A 17,233-nucleotide genomic window follows, 5' to 3' on the forward strand; every position below is an offset into this window, starting at 1 on the left:
TGTTCTGTAAGCCTTCACCTGAAGTACAATAAAATATTAAAAGAAATAAAATAAAATAAAATAAATAAATAAATAAAAGAATATACAGAGCTGGGGCTTGAATAATTTTGCTGAGGAGCAGCCTTGAAAGGAAGATCCCTAAAAGTCAAGTTATAATGTCTAAGGGTCTTTGAAATATCCCAGATGGTACTGATGTTTGAGGGGTTTAGTAAGTGGGATGCATTAGGAGTTTCTTGGCAATGGCAGCACTCACAGTTGAGCAGGTAATAGAGTTAGGGTTTCAGGAAGGTTGTCCAGGTTGAAGTTGGAGCCTAGCCAGTGACCAGAGAGACAGGGGCACAGTTAACCTCTGGGGAGTTGTGGTGAGCTGTGCAGGGTGAGAGGATGGATGAGACAGGTTTGCTTCTGCTGTATGATAAATGCAAAGAGGCTGTGAAAGTCGTTTGAAATTATTCTAGAGTGTTATACAAATGGCACTGTAACATCTAGTATGCTACCTCCAGTCCAGAGAAGGGAACAAGACTCTAAGGCAGAGGATTGGACAATGGAATGAGCGGGGTGAGGGGAAGAGCAGCTAGAATGCTGTAGGTACATGGTTGGACCTCAGCATCTGGTGAGGACAGGAGATCCTGCTGATTTCAAGCTCAGCTGGAGTTGGCTCAGGAACTAGGTGCACGGAGGCCACAGGTTGAAGATCCTCAGGAGGAGGAGATAGAAGATGTAGGGTGGAGGAGACAGAAGATGTGGGGTGGAGGAGACAGAAGATGTAGGGTATCAAAACTTCTGCCTGTCAGTGGTATCGTAAACTCCGACTATGGTCAGCCTGTCATAGTGTCTTGCCTGCTTTTACGCCAGTTCTGCCACCCATCCCATTGGAGAATGGGAAGAGAAAGAGATTGTATTCAGTGTGAGTTTGCTACTTACAGTTGGCCTTTATTTATAGCAGAATGGTTTTCTGTTCTTCAATTATAAACCTCTAAAACAGTAACAGTCAGCGTCATATAATACCAGTGTTGAAGGAAACTTTAGATTTTAGATTCTGCCACCTGTGCCCTTTAACTTATCTAGTGAAAGAGTCTCTCTTAGACTGTCTGGCATTTGATGTCCTCCATTGCCTCATTCCACCCTGCTTTCAGCCCAGTGTCTCAGTCCTCTCAAACTCTTGTCTCCGGCTAAATTCAATACTCTGTTCCCCAAATACACCCTCTCCGTGTTATATTCCAGCTTCTGATCTTTGCCAAATGGCTAGCGTGCTCTCTTGTTTCCCCCATCTTTGCCCATTGAAATCCATTCCATCTCGGAGTGGTAGTTGGTAGGTGTCACAGGAAGGAAGGAAGCTGGGAAGCCAGAATTCTACTTTCCTGTCCAGGTTTTTCAGTTCCCTGTGTGATACTGGTAAAATGGCTATACCTTCCCTCAAGTCTTTTGCTTTTTTCTTATCTGTAAAATGATAGCATTGGAATGGGTTTTTTCTAAGGTCCCTATAATATGCTTCCTTAATAAAGCCTTTCTCGACCACTTCAGCCCAGAGGTTGACCTCATTCTCTGAACTATTATAACCAAAAAAAACCAAACTCGTTGCCCTGGAGTCAATTCTGACTCACAGTGACCCTGTAGGACACAGTAGAACTGCCTCACAGGGTTTCCAAGGAGCAGCTGGTGGATTCGAACTGCCAACCTTTTGGTTAGCAGCCAGACAGGTCATTTGAAGAGTGCATGATATTTTTGCATCGTCCCTGCTGCCTTGCATACAGTAAGCATTCACCACATACTTGCTGAATGAATTACTGGATATTAGAGGAGTGTTGTTGTTAGTTGCCCTCGCATCGATTCCAATTCACTGCAACTCCATGTGTGTCAGAATTGAGCTGTGCTCCATAGTGTTTTCAAGGCTGTGACCATTTGCGAGTAGACTGCCAGGCCTGTCTTCTGAGGCACCACTGGGTGGATTTGAACTGCTGTTTGTCCAGTGCTTAACTGTTTGTGCCACCCAGATTTACCCTGTTAGAAGACTGTTGTTGTTGTTATTAGGTGTTACAGAGTCGATTCTGACTCCTAGTGACCTTATAGGACAGAGTAGAACTGCCCCATAGGGTTTCACAGGCTGTAATCTTTATGGGAGCGTAGTGCCACATCGTTCTCCCGCAGAGTGGCTGGTGTGTTCGAACCGCCAACGTTTCAGTTAGCAGCTGAGCACTTAACCACTGGGCCACCAGGGCTCCATTTTAGAGGACTAGTTAGAATAAATTCCTAATGCATGGCCGAAATGATTTAGAGATAATATGAATTTAAAATTTAGGCTTGATTGGATTATTTTCAAGAGATTCTAAGACAGGTTGACTAAATTTCCTCTTCTGTAAATTTGCAACTGTAAAGGAAACAAATTAATTAGGTAGAATCTAGGGACTGCCTATTCTAGAGAGTAAATAGTTAAGTGGTTCACTGGGGTGGATATGGTTATATACTGATAGGATCAGAGACTTGACAGCATTATCACCAGGACACAATAATGCAATACTAATTACCTAAAATGTTCTAGTATTAATTATATGCTAATTAGTATTTAGCTAATTAAGTGAGGTATAACTTTGCCCAAGCTTACATTTACCAGGGCAGGAAGTGAAGATTGGACCAAGATGACTGGTTAAAGTTTAAATATAACTTTTTTAATACCTTAACCAGCTTCAGTTTCTTTCAAATTTGTTTTCAAAAGCTGTTGTCTTCCACAGTTCATTAGTGGTTACCTGGGGTGGGTGGGAGGGAGAAGAGGGAGGGCATTGTTTAAGCGGTACTGTTTTTGTTAAGGGTGATGAACAATTTAGAAAGGGACAGTGATGATTATTGCATAACATGGTGGATGTAGTTAATGTCACTGAATTGTACACGAAGTGGGTGAAATGTTTTGTTACGTATATTTCACTGCAATGAAAATTAAAAAACAAAAAAGCAAGCTAATGTCTATGTTAAGTTCTGAGAAAGATTCTACGGTTAGACTCTTAGTTGCTTCCATCTGATATGTACGAAGGAGAACAAAGCCACTTCCAGCATTTCTCTTTGAATGCAGAGCAAGCACCCACAGAGATGCGCTTTGGAGTGGATTGGTATGGAGATTATATGCCCTCTTACCCTGAGCTTTCCTCAGAGTCTGATCTTCTAGGAGAGGAGTGTCCCTTGCTCAGAAATGTGTATACTTGCGATCACAGTAACTCAGCTCCTTCGTCAGTGCCTTTGAAAATGCCCTGCTTTATTTCTCAGCAGTCTTTCAGTACCTCTTAGTTTTTATGCTTCTTCTCACCTTTACCCTTATTTCCATTTTGTGACACAAAGCAATGGAAAAAGAAAAAGACATGCAAATGAAGGTGCAGGGCGTAGGTTGGGACTGCCAGCTCTGACTCTCATGGGTAGCTTCACTGGTAGTTTCACTCAAATGCAAATTGACAGCCATCTGGGAAAATGCCTGTTTTAATCATTTGGTTTATTTTCAAACCAAGTGAACCATTTGAAGCAGTTGATCAGGCACCTTACTTTCTTGTTCTCTTTCTAAAATATTAAATGATGACTATTTTTAGAAAAATCACTAAGCAATGAAGCTTTGGGGGTTAAATATTGACAGAGATGTCTGCAGTGGGTGGGTACAATTATACAATAATTTGGAATGAATACTCTTCAAACTGCTTGTAGATAGATACAGTCCACCCAGCCTTCTGTTTGCAAGCTAGCAACGGGCTGAAGTCCACTGAAGAAAGTTTTCAGCAGTTGAAATTGTAAACGTAGAGATGCTTTGGCAGATTATTCTGTTACTAGTGACAGCTTTTACAATGAGGAAATTTAAGGGGATAACTGTTGATTTTGAGGTGTCTCAAGGTTTATCATCGTTATTAAGCTCAACCCCACCTTTTCCTTCCAGATATTATTTTTTCTAAGGATCTGTATTACATAAGATTTCACATCTGCTGTGAAGCTTATAAACAGTCCCATAAACAGCACTTATCAAAATAAAGTAGCCCCTATCTTATTTTGGTGAAATAAAAAAAAAAAAATTTTTTTAATCCTTTTCTATTTTCTATGTGGAATTTTATGGCACAACACACAGGCAAAGTGAAGCAGAATTGCTACTTTCAGCCAAAAGGGATAGGCTACCCTGAAGTTACATGTGTTTTGTGGTCACTTAGTATCTGCTGCATATTGTAGAACCACTTTAGCATGCTGTAACATGCATTTTCTCTGTGCTGTAATTATAACGTCATGTATGCCTTTCATGCACTTAGGAGTTTCATGTTCATTTTTTTTTTTTTTTTAATCATAGCATGCCTTTCTATTTATTTCAGCTTTCCTGAGAGAGAAAAAAAGAGAAACGGCTATTTATCTTCTAGCCAGTGGTGCTTTTTCTGCCCCAGCTCTATCTCAAGAATAAGCTTCCTGCCTTCTCTTCCTTCCCATACTTGCTTTGCTTATGACTGGTAGAGCAGCATTCCCCTTGGCATATAAAATACTTACTGTGAAAATTTTGAGTTATAGAATCAGCCTATAACTGCATCATTTCTTTTTGTTTCATAAAGTTCTTAAGAATAAACTTCTGTTTTAAAATCAGAATACATGAGTTTTGAGCAACAACAATGAAATAAATAAAAAATTTAAAAGATAAATACAAGTCACATTTAAGAAAAAAAGAATACATGAGTTTTGTAAGGAAGTTGAATTTCATCAGATAATTGTAGGGAAATTTTATTTCAGCAATGTAGTGTTCTAAAATACTCAGGAACCATTATATAAAAATTCTTTTAAAAACATGTAGTGTTTTGTTTTAAGAAATGAAAAATTAATCATCTACATCTAATAATATTGTTTGATTTCTGATATTAGACAAAATTGTACAGCAAGTTATCAAAATTTAATTTATATTTAATGACAAGCAAAAATTCACAGTCAATTCTAAATGATTATAGACCAGTAAAATACTTGCCAGAGTTTATCAACCTTTTTTTTTTCCTTCCTTTGTATCATTTTACCAAATAATAGCCGTTTGGAAAATTTTTATGTTAAGCTTTCCTTCTATTCCTTCTATTTTATAGCCCATATTTTTACCAAAATTCTAATACATTATTTCTTCGTTACCAAATAAAAAGTGAGCTCTGGCTGATTTTCATATTGGATGCTTCCTCTGTCTTGACTTTCATGTTCTTCATGCATTTATAATTACTAAATCTTTAGGTACTCTTTCTCAATTTCATGTCTCTCAACAGAGAGATGAATCTTAAGAAGCATGTCTTAAAATCCCTTTCATAGAGAGATGTTCAAAACCACCCATGATTTGGCTTCAGACTCTTTTTATAACTTTCGTTCTTCCAAAGTGCAGTTTCTTCCTCTCACGGAGCACCAGGCCCTTGTGCTCTTCCAGCCTTTGCCCCTGCTGTTTGCGTCTTCTAGTGCCCCGCCCCTCATCTTTGCCTGTGCATGTCCTGCTGGTGGTCAGGAGTGCAGAGGGTTTTTCTCTGTGCAGTCTTTCTTAGTTTCTCCTGAAGAGAGGTGATCTCCTTTTCCTCCAGACTTTTATAGTATTTTGTCCTTGTTATGGTTCAGTTCTCTTTTAAGATTGTTTTGATATGTGTTTGATTTAATCTACAATTGAATTATAAATTTCTTAGAATACATAATACGTAACATATATGTATTATATATATGTATAATATATAATACATAACGATGGTAGTATTTGTATGTTTTACATCTTCAGTGTATTTTTGTATCTTCTCATTTGGCTCTACAATAACTCTGAGGTAAGTATTTTTATTTTTCTCATTTTACAACTGAGGCTCAAAAAGGTTAAAATATTTACAAGGTCACATAGCTAGTTAAAGGCAGTTAGGCCTTAGACCTACAAAGCCCATTCTTTTTTCACTGTACCACACTAATTCTTATACTAGTAGTATTAGTATTAGTAGTATTCATTAATAATGTGTAATAATATAATGATAATATTATTTATAATATAATAAATAAAAATAATAATAAAATAAGTGACTTGTTGAGTGCTTATGAAAGGCCAGAGACTGTGCTTTACATACAGAGTACAGGACATTTAAAAATTTTTATTATGAAAACATTTTATATGTTCTATTAAAAATAGAATATATAATGAACTCCCTTGTCCTCATCATCCAGCTTTAACAATTATCAGTATTTTGTCCATCTTGCTTCATCTCTTGTCCCAAACACTTTTTTTGCATGTCATTTTTAGTACATATGGTATAATTTTTATAGATATCTCAGTATTTATCTCTATCATAAACACAATTCCATTATTAAACACCTAACAAATTAACAATAATGCTTTAATATAATTTGATACCCCATCTGCTTTCACTTCTTGATTATCTCAAAAGTATCATTTTACAGGTGGTTTGTTCCAATCAGCATCCAAACAAAGCCTGGCCATTACATTTAGTTGTGGTGCCAACTAAGTCTCTTTGACAGAGGTCAGATATGCTCTCCTTTATTTTTGTTCTAAGAGTGTTGACCCATTTTCAGGAATATAAAATTTTATTTAGAATTATACTAGTATTGAACTTTCAGGACATGTTTTCTAGAGTAAATTTTATGAAACTAGCTTAATTCCTTGATAAATTTACACAAGGAAATTAAATCATATCCATTTTTCCAGGCTAGAAATAACTGCTTTCCTTTATGAATTTTCATAGCATTTGGTTTTGACATCTCTTATGTACTTGAGAAAATCAGTAAACATGTATTTAATGCTGCAATAGCAGGGAGCCCTGGTGGTGCAGTGGTTAAGAACTAGGCTGCTAACCTAAAGGTTGGCAGTTCAAATCTACCAGCTGCTCCTTGGAAACCCTGTGGGGCAGTTCTGCTCTGTCCTGTGTGGTCTCAATGAGTTGGAATCAACTCGATGGCACCGGGTTTGGTTTTGTAAGCCGAAGTCTATGCCTCGTTATTATTAAATAATTCTTTGTATCTTATCCTATCTATTAATTATAAGCTTGCTCGTATTAGGGACTTAGTTTTTCTTCTGGTACAGGTTTAGTAAATATTTGTTGAATTATTTAATATTGAGATACTGTGGATATTTTATTGCCAAAATTAAAGAATGTGTGAATTTTGCTAATTAATAATTTGAACTGAGCCCTTTCAGATTGCTGAGCCCTTTCAGATTGCTTCTGTGCAACATCAGAAATATACCATGTTGCTATGCCAGCATAATTGTTTAATATCTGTGAAGGGACTGAACAGTTTGTCCAGAAGCTTGCTTGCCTGCGTCTCCAGCTGGTAGTGGCAGCAGGGGATTTGGTAACTAAGTGTGCTGTGCTTCTAGTAGCTCCAGCAGCTTGGAGGTCCCAGGCTGTGAAATACTCGGTTTTGTCAAATATAGTATAACATTCATCTTTATTTTATGTTATTCTTTGTTCCTTATCAAGTCCCTTCCTAGTGAAATTGCCTGAATTACTGTCTGGAAATTTCTTCACCATTTTGCCACATTTTATCTGCCAATTTTGTTTGTCCACCCAGTATTTCTTAGTGAATACTTTTATTATATTTATTTTGAACTTTTTTTTTTTTTTTTCTGTAGACATATTGATTTTTTTCTTCCCCACAATATTTGTTATGCTGCTGTGGTGGTACCTAATGGCTGACCAAACTACCCAAAAGCATATCTGTGCCGTTTATAGCAACACAGTATTCAAATTGCAGGATGTAGATTTTTATTATTCCTGTTTGAAAAGGAGGTTCTGACTTTGACAGGAAGCTTTATAAGTAGGTGTGTTTTCAAGTCATGCAAACTGTTAGTGCAGTTGAAATGCATGTCTTCTCTCACTTCTGGGTCTTTTTTTATTCTGTTAATGCAAATGTTTAGTATTGTTTACTATTGAGTTTTAATAATTTTTTTCTGCTTATATAGTTATGCATGTTCATTGAGAGAATTTGGAAAATAAAAATTTCTAGTGATCATATAACAGCAATCTCTTAGTTTGTTATAGGATTAAATAATATCAAATTGTTAGTTCTTAGGAACTGGCTGGGGTGGCCCCTCGCTTCATATAAATCAGTCTAGGCTCAGATGGTAGAAATCTCCATCTGAGAGGAATTAAGCAAGGATTATAGCCGAAATCTCCTTGCGTCTGGTCTAGTATACTTTGAGGCATTTTAAGCAAAGAAATAGAAGTTTCAACATTTGATGAAAAATTTAAAGCTGAAAATAAAAAGCAGCTACAATTTGTTTCTCTTGATTTACTGCAATATTAGTTTCTTTATTTGACTGCAGATGGTATTCGTCAATTTTTCTACCCTGCCCTATAGGGTCTGTATGAATTGGAATCAACCCAATGGCAACGGGTTTGGTTTTTTGTTTTGGTATCATAGAGCAGCTTTTCTACAAGGGAACTAGGACTTTTTACAAAGAGCATATCTGAATATCATACATATTGAACCAACTCTGTTCAACTGGAACTGGAAGGAACGCCCAAAGTAGAGATGTTTCAGAGCAGGAGGGAAAGCTGGACCTTGGCAGTGGCAAACACTCACCTGGAATCCATTTAAAAATTACTACAGAAGAAAAGGATACTACTTGACTTCCTCACTGGTTTTCTCTCTCAAACCTTAGGTACCATACAGGGAGTTCCCAGATGTGGCTTTTAGGAGATTTGGATAACCCTGGACTGACTGATCTCTGACTCCAGGACATCAGGATATAAACCCTCATGTCAATTAATTTAGGGAGGTCACCTCCTGATGTTCTGTTGTGCAACAGGCAAAATAGAAAACACAACCTGATCTGAGTCAGAACGGATTTGACTTCAAGTTCCCACTGTGTGCAAAGTTCCTTCTTAACTCCTTAGAATTTAAGTTTGCCCCTCCCCCAAATGGGTACAGTCCCTCCCACTCACAGGGCTGGCCCGAGGATTAAGGTGATCTTGCACTGAAAAAGGGTGGGTACACCTCCAGCATAGGGCTCTGCAGGCAAAACTTTAGGGAAAAGGGGCAACTGGCTGTCAGGAGATCTTGTTTGAGTGAGACTTGCAGAAGGCTGCAAGCATGGGAGTTTATCTGCTGTTGAGGGGATTTTTTAACAGTTCAGTTTCTTTAGTGCTGATTCTTCAACAGTTAAGTCCCAGGGCCGTCACTCATAGCCCAAATCCTACTCCTAGACTAGTTTTCTGCTTGCTTTCTATTCCTCTTTAGCCCTGATATTTCCTACTCTACTAATTGGAGTTCTCCTCCCCCTTGAGTGAGGAGCCCTGGCGGCCCAGTGGTTAAGTGCCTGGCTGCTAACCGAAAGGTCATCGGTTCAAACCCATGAGCTACTCCTCAGGTGAAAGATGTGTCAGTCTGCTTCTGTAAAGATTACAGCCTTGGAAACCCTATGGAGCAGTTCTACTCTGTCCTATAGGGTCACTGTGAGTCAGAATCAGCTTGACGGCAGTGGGTTCTATTTTTTTGTTTGCTTCCCCCTTGAGTGGATATGGATAGACTTTCCTAAGTTCTTTATTTTCTTCTTGTCCAGGAAGACAAGCCCAGGGCCATTTTCTTTAAAGGATTTTACAAAAGATCACTCTGAAAAAACAGGGATAATTTGTATTTTTGAGGATCTTGCATTCTTTCTCCCCTTTTTTATTTTCACTCATTAAAAATTACCCTCAATAAGAGTTAAAACTAACATAAAATTATTTTATTTTGTGTTAATTTTTATTAAAGGATACAAATTGTATATACAGAATAATGGCTAGTAAGTAATGATTGATATGCATAGGGACAAAACCAAAACGTTAGCAGAATTTTCTTTTTTTTTCTTTGAGCATTTGCACTTTGGGTAATGTTTTGTTTTCTAAAATTTCCAGTGAGAAAAAAGAGTGTGTATAACTTTTATAGTGGAAAAATAAGACACTATTTATGTATCTATTCAGTTAAAGTAATCCTGAGGATTTTCTGTTCTAGGGAAAAATCATGATTGAAAGAACAAATAACTATAACTGTTTCATTTTCTCAGGATATTTACAGAAATTCCTTCCTAGATTATGCTTCTAAGCAACTATCAGAGCTTTAAAACTGAAGTTGGAAGTGACCTGATGAGATCTCTGTTTTAGAAAAATAACTGAACCAGTTGTGGATTGGCCTGAAGGTGGGAGACCAAGTAGTGTCCTTTCCAGGAGTCTGGGGACAGCTGGTGAGCTGCCGTGGAGTAGTGACAATGAGTAGGAGAGGAAGGAGCAGACATGGGAAATGGGCATTTCAAAGTAAACATTTCCAAAATGAAGCTGCCTTTTGAAAAACTAAACCCCCCTCCCTCCTCAACCCAGCAAATTCACTTCTTCTCCCCTATTTCTTATCTCAGTAAAAGGCACCACCGTCCACCTTGTTGCCCAAGGCAGAAGCTTTTACTTCTTCCCCTCCCTCGTCCTCCACTTCCAGCTCACCATCTAGTTTGTCAGGTCTTTTTCCTACATCTCTCCTAAATCCGTCCACCTCTCCCTGCCTCTTGGATTAGGCCACCATTGTCTCCTGCCTGAATTTCTAAAGGAGTTTCCAGTCTGCTCTCCTTCCTGTCCCCCCCAGTCCCTTCCACCAAAATGAGCTTCCAAAAATGGATATCTGGTACTATTACTCCTCTACTTCAATGGCTTCTAAGTGCTTTTGGGAAACAGTCCAAACCCTTTTACACGGCTTCCAAAGCTTGGTCAGAGCTAGACCCTGACAACTTTTCTAGCCTCGTTCTTCCTACCGTGCCCTTCCTTACTGCTGCTCTAGCCTTTGACTTGTCTTAGACATATCCAGCTCTCTTGCTTACTGTTACCCACAAGTCTTTACACATACTGTTCTCTCTACCTGGAACACTCCCCTCTCTCCTCCTTTCCTTTACCTGTTTAATACTTAATATCTCCAACATCATTCTGGGCAGTAGGTCTTTCTCAGCCCTTAGGTTAAGTCTTCAAGCATGCTGAATGCTCCATAGCATAACACTCATCACATATGTATCTATTATATTTGCTTCATTGTCTGTATTTCCTACTAGATTGTAAGCTGTGACTGTGGTCAGAAGCTATACCTATCTTATTGACCATTGAATCCTGCTCAGCTAACTTAGTACCTGTAATGTTGTTGTTAGTTACTGTCAGTCGATTCTGACTGATGGCAACCCCATGTGTTACAGAGTAGAGCTGAGTTCCATAAGATTTTCTTGGCTATAATCTTAATAGGGAGCCCTGGTGGTGCAGTGATTAAGACCTATGGCTGCTAACCAAAAGGTTGACGGTTTGAATCCACCAGCTGTTCCTTGGAAGCCCTATGGGGCAATTCTTTTCTGTCCTGTGGGGTTGCTATGAGTCAGAATTGACTCAATGACAGCGAGTTTGGTTTTTTTTTTTTAAAATCTTAACAGAAGCAGATTGCTAGACCTTTTCTTCCAAAGTACCCCTGGGTGAATTCAAACCACTAACCTTTAGATTATCAGTCAAGCATAAACCATTTGTGCCACCTAGGGATCTTCCAGTAACATTAAGTGCTGAAATAATTGATGAATGAGACAAGGAAGGAAGGAAGAAAGGAGAGAGGGAGGGAGGGGGAAAGGAATGGAAGGGAAGAAAAAAACAAAAGCTTTACAGGTAGAGTCTACAAAGATCCTAGGGACCTTTTGAATGAAGTCAAGAGGGGAAAATAGAGGAGTCAGAAATTCTTCAAGTTTCTTACTTTGGGAAGCTGGGTACATGGCAACACTTGTTATATTGGGGTTAAAAGAAAGAAGAGTAGGGTTGGGTGGGAACATAATGAGTTCACTGTCAACATCTGGTAATGTCCAGTTGGCAATTATAGGAATTGGGAGTCTCCATTGGAGCTTAGGAAAGAAGTGTGAGCCACATATGATGTCTGAAGTCTTGCGAGTGGAGGAGATTTCCCAGAGAGAGTATATGGAGCAAGGAGACAGCTGAGGTTGGAGTTCTAGAGACCATAACACTTAAAGAACACACGCCAAAAGAGCTCCTTAGTGGCAGCTGGGGACTTAGCATCTCGTCCTACAGTTATGGGGTTTGTAAGCTCCTAAAACAGTGCTTTGCTCAGGAAGACTTTGAGAAAGCACAGCTGATTCAATAACTTTGGAGGTGGGACTCCTCGGAGCAGGAATTTCCCTGACAGTAGCTTTTCATGACTTTTGTTTCTTTCAGGAAACCCTTTGTATTTCTGACATAACACTACATTTATGCTATTTGCTTTTCTTTAGAGTTGCTGAATTTAATTTGACAGCGCTTAAATATTAACACACATATTTCACTCATCTGCATTTATTTCAAATTTTATGTTTATTGCAGCATGCTATTTAAAGCTTACATAGTTGTCGCAGTTTACGTGCAAATGTACAAATGTGATTTTCCTTCTTTGTGCCTCTGTGCTAGGCTTGAAACTATTTTGGGAGAAATCCAGTTAGATATTGAAAAGATTCCTAGAAGATGAAATGATTCATTGCTCTTCTTACTTTAGTGAATTTATCAATGTGACATTTAGCTCTGATAACCTTGAAGCCTCTGTAGGTGAAATGTATAAATTGGATTATTTGAAAAGCTTGTCCAGTCCATAAATTTGCAAGTCCATAGCTCATCACAGCTTCCATTATTCAGTATCCTTATTAATGCGGTCACAGTTTATATTTTATCTTTTTCAGTACTTCCCAAATGCCATGTGGCTGCTCCTTCATTTCACTGGTATTTATTGAATGCATTTTTTGTGTCAGGCACTGTACTGAGCTCTGGGGATATAGCGATAAGCAAAACAGGCACCGTTCCTGTCCCCATGGCACTTAGAGTTCACAGAGCAGTGCACAGGAGAGACATTAAATAAGTCATCACACATGTAAATATATTTACACTTAGGAAGGAAAAATATAGGTTTGTATGGGAAACAACAGGGGAGACCTGACGTAGATTAACCAAAAAATAAAATAAAATAAACCCATTGCTGTCAAGTTGATTCCGACTCATAGAGACCTTATAGGACAGAGTAGAACTGCCCTATAGGGTTTCCAAGGAGAGGCTGGTGGATTCAAACTGCCAGCCTTTTGTTTAGTAGCCAAGCTTTTAACCACTGTGCCACCAGGGTTCCAGTTGGGAGATCAGAAAAGGTCTCTGTGAAAAGGTGAATTGAGACCTGAGGTTGAATGAGAATGGATGGATCATGAGTGTCTTAGTCATCTAGTGCTGCTATAACAGAAATACCACAAGTGGATGGTTTTAATGAAGAGAAGTTTATTTCCTCATAGTCAAAGAAAGCTAAAAGTCCAAATTCAGGGCACCAGCTCCAGGGGAAGGCTTTTTCTCTCTGTTGGCCATCTTCTCTTCAGTGTTCCCCCGGACTAGGAGCTTCTCTGCGCAGAGACCCTGGTCCAAAGGACACGCTCTGCTACCGGCACTGCTTTCTTGATGGTATGAGGTCCCCAACTCTCTGCTTGCTTCCCTTTCCTTTTATCTCTTGAGAGAGAAAAGGTGGTGCAGGCCACACCCCAGGGGAACTCCCTTTACAATGGATCAGGGATGCGACCTGGATAAAGGTGGTGTTACAATCCCACCCTAATCCTCTTTAACATAAAATTACAATCACAAAATGGAGGCCAACCACGCAATTCTGGGAATCATGGCCCAGCCAAATTGTTACACACATTTTTTGGGGGGACACAGTTCAATCCATGACAATGAGTAAGAAAAGAGTTCTCCAAGGAAGAGGGAGGCCAGCATGTGCACAGCTGCTGAGGAGGAGAAGAGCTTGGAACCTCTTACTCAGGGAAGATGAGTGTGACAGGAACACCATGTAGAAGTAGAGTGGCACAGGTGGGCTAGAGGGATGAGTAGAGGCTAGATCATGTAGAGCCTCACAGGCATAGGAACTTTTTTCAGTTTTATTCTAAATGTAGTGAGAGGCTATTGAATAGATTTGAGCAGGAAAGTGACATGATCTAATTTATCTGTTAAGAAGATAACTCAGGCCACAATATGGAAAATAAATCAAGAAATCCAAGAGTGTAGGGAGATCAGTTGCAAGACTATTGTAGTCATCTAGGTTCTTGCTACGCAAAATATGGTCTTTGGACCAGCAGCATCGGCATCACCAGGGAACTTGTTAGAATGCAGAGTCTCAGACCCCACCCCAGACTTACTAATCAGTCTGCATTTTCACAAGATCGAGAGGTGATTCATTTGCACATTAAAGTTTGAGAAGCACTGGTCTAGGTAAAATACGATGGCCACTTGGATTAGGGTGGTACTAGAGAAATTGGACAAACTTGAGATATATTTTAGAGGTAGAAATGATAGGAATTAATCATGGATTGACTATGAGGGGTGGAGTGGGAAGTACTGAGGATGACTGGGGTTTCTGGCATAAACACCTAGCATTCAACAAATGTCTGAGTACCTACTTTATGCCCCACGCTGTTGTAGGCACTGGGGATACCACTGTGAGCAAAACATGCTTCTGAAGGAGCTTACACTTCTAATGAGAGGAGAAGGATAATACACAAATAAATGACTTAAAATGATGGAATGTTAAATGGTAACAAGTGCTATGGAGAAAGATAAACAGAGCTCTTGATTTTCCTCCTAAAACTTGGTCCTGCTCTAGTCTTTTCTGTCTTTGTTGTATGAGGAAATATCTAGATGCTATCTTTTATCCTTCTCTTCCCACATCCCCCATATCCAGTCCATCAGCAAGTCTTGTCAAGTTTACTTGCAAAATATCTTGAATCCATCCTCCTCCATTTATACCTCGCTAATCCAAGCCACCAAAGCCCTAGTGGCGCAGTGGTTAGGAGCTCAGCTACTAATCAAAGATCAGCAGTTCAAATCCACTGGCTACTCCTCGGAAACCCTGTGGGGCAGTTCTACTCTGTCCTGTAGGGTCACTATGAGTCGGAATCGACTCAATGGCAGTGTTTTTTTTTTTCTTCTTAATCCCAAGCCACCACCATTTCTGGACTACTTCAGTAGCCTTCCACCCTTCTCTATTAGATTACCAAAATAATCTTTTTATGATCTGTGTTAGTTCAGGCCACTTCTTTACTGAGAAACTTCTAGTAGCTCCCTATCACACTTAGAATAAAATCTCAGTTCTTCACTTTGGTTTACAAAGCTCCTCTTGATCTGACCCTGCTTACTTCTCTGACTTTATCTCCTCTACTCTCCTTTCACCCACAACAGGCAAACCACACTGGGTGTTTCTCAGATATCCCAAGCTTATTCCTACCAGGGGATTAGCTGTAGCAGTGCTCTCCTGGAGTGCCCCTTTTCCTAATCATCATAGTGCTGGTTTCTGTCATTCAGATCATCAGTTATCTAAGGAAAGTTCTTCCCTTCTAAATCAGTCTCAAATAGCCATCCAGTCAGTATCACCTCTCCCTGTCTTAATTGTCTATAGAAGAAGTTATCACTACTTGATTTATTTAGGTGTCTGCCTAATTATGTTTTGCTACCTTCCTACCTAGAACCCTGGTGGCGCAATGGTTAAAAGCTCGGCTGCTAACCAAAAGGTCAGCAGTTCGAATCCACCAGCTGCTCCTTGGAAACCCTATGGGGCAGTTCTACTCTGTCCTGGGGTTATTATGAGGTGGAATCCATTCGATGGCAATGGTTTTTTTTTTTTTTTTTTTTTTAATTTACCTATCTACCTTTCTGTCATGGATTGAATTATGTCCCCCCAAAAATGTGTGTATCAATTTGGCTGGGCTTTGATTCCCAGTATAGTGTGGTTGTCCTCCATTTTGTGATTTCTATTTTATGTTAAAGAGGATTAGGGTGGGATTGTAACACCCTTACCCAGGTCACATCCCTGATCCTATGTAAAGGGAGTTTCCCTGGGGTGTGGCCTGCACCACCTTTTGTCTCTCAAGAGGTAAAAAGGAAAGGGAAGCCAGCAGAGAGGGGGGACCTCATACCACCAAGAAACCAGCACTGGGAGCAGAGCGTCTCCTTTGGACCCAGGGTCCCTGCGCAGAGAAGCTCCTAGTCCAGGGAAAGATTGATGAAAAGGCCGACAGAGAGAGAAAACCTTCCCCTGGAGCTGATGCCCTGAATTTGGACTTTTAGCCTACTAGACTGTGAGAGAATAAATTTCTCTTGTTAAAGCCACCCACTTGTGGTGTTTCTGTTATAGCAGCACTAGATGACTAAGGCACTTTCTACCTACTTTTCTAACTCACCTTCCAATTTCTGTGTCTCCCCACTTCTGGAATGAAAGTTGTATGAGAGCAGAAACCTTGTCTTTCTTCATCACAGTATCTCTCCTGGCACATGCCAGCACTTAATAAATATTTGTTTATAAGCTAAATGAATAAATAGCTGCTCTCTTGGATACCAGTCTCTCCTCTTGTCAGTATATCTTGCTTATTATTTCCAGATGGTTCTTCTTTAAACATTTGTTTCATTGTGTTTCTCCCCAGTTCAAGGATGTATGGTGGCTTTTCATTGCCCACTACTATCTGTCTTTGTTTTATACTTCAGTTGCCTTATTCATTAAGTAGTCAGTAATCACTTCAGTTCCATTGACGTCTCCTGCCTCTATTATCCTGTGGCATATTTAATGTACCAAAGAGAAGAGAGAGAAGAGAGAAGATTGTAAGGCTATTAGAACATATTTCACAGGATGTTAATGCTTATTTATCTACACTGGTGACTTGTCTTCTGATTGCTCCGTGTGTATATATCTTGTCTCCCTTTGAGAATTATGAAGGATGAGAGTTGTATACTATCTTTGTTTATCTTAGAGAAACTGTCACAGTGCTAGACAAAGACGATGCACAATAAATACCCATTCAATTTATTTGAACTTCTGTTCTTGGTGCTTGTAGTATGTCTTACTTCACAAGATATTTAAGGAAAAAAATAATAAAACATTATAATGCCTACTTCCCTCTTTTGGGCTTCTGCTGTATCTGTTAGACACCATGCCTTGCCCTGATCTGCCTGGTTATTTCTTTAGGACATATTCCTGGAGTAGAGAGAGAGAGAATTTAAGGCCCAGATTACCTAAATCAGTTTCATCCTCTAAGAAACATAATCCATAATGAAATGGCTAGAGGCGTGAGCACTAGAATCAGACAGATCTGGACTGAGTCCTAGCTTTACTATGATCAGATGTGCAGCTGTGGACGTGTTGCTCGGAGACGCAGTTTCTTGATTCATGAAGTTGGATAATCATAATACCTATCTCATGGTACTGTTGTGATGATTAAATTAAATTTTGTGTG

At 39.3% G+C, this 17,233-nt stretch overlaps 1 protein-coding gene across 4 annotated transcripts in view; it reads left to right on the plus strand.

The window, feature by feature from the left end:
- The window catches only part of VWA8 (von Willebrand factor A domain containing 8), a 468,389-nt gene that overhangs the window by 210,967 nt on the left and 240,189 nt on the right, over positions 1-17,233 (plus strand). The window lies entirely within an intron of this gene.

This window comes from Trichechus manatus, unplaced genomic scaffold (genome assembly GCF_000243295.1).
Source record: "Trichechus manatus latirostris isolate Lorelei unplaced genomic scaffold, TriManLat1.0 scaffold00044, whole genome shotgun sequence".
NCBI classification, from domain to species: domain Eukaryota; kingdom Metazoa; phylum Chordata; class Mammalia; order Sirenia; family Trichechidae; genus Trichechus; species Trichechus manatus.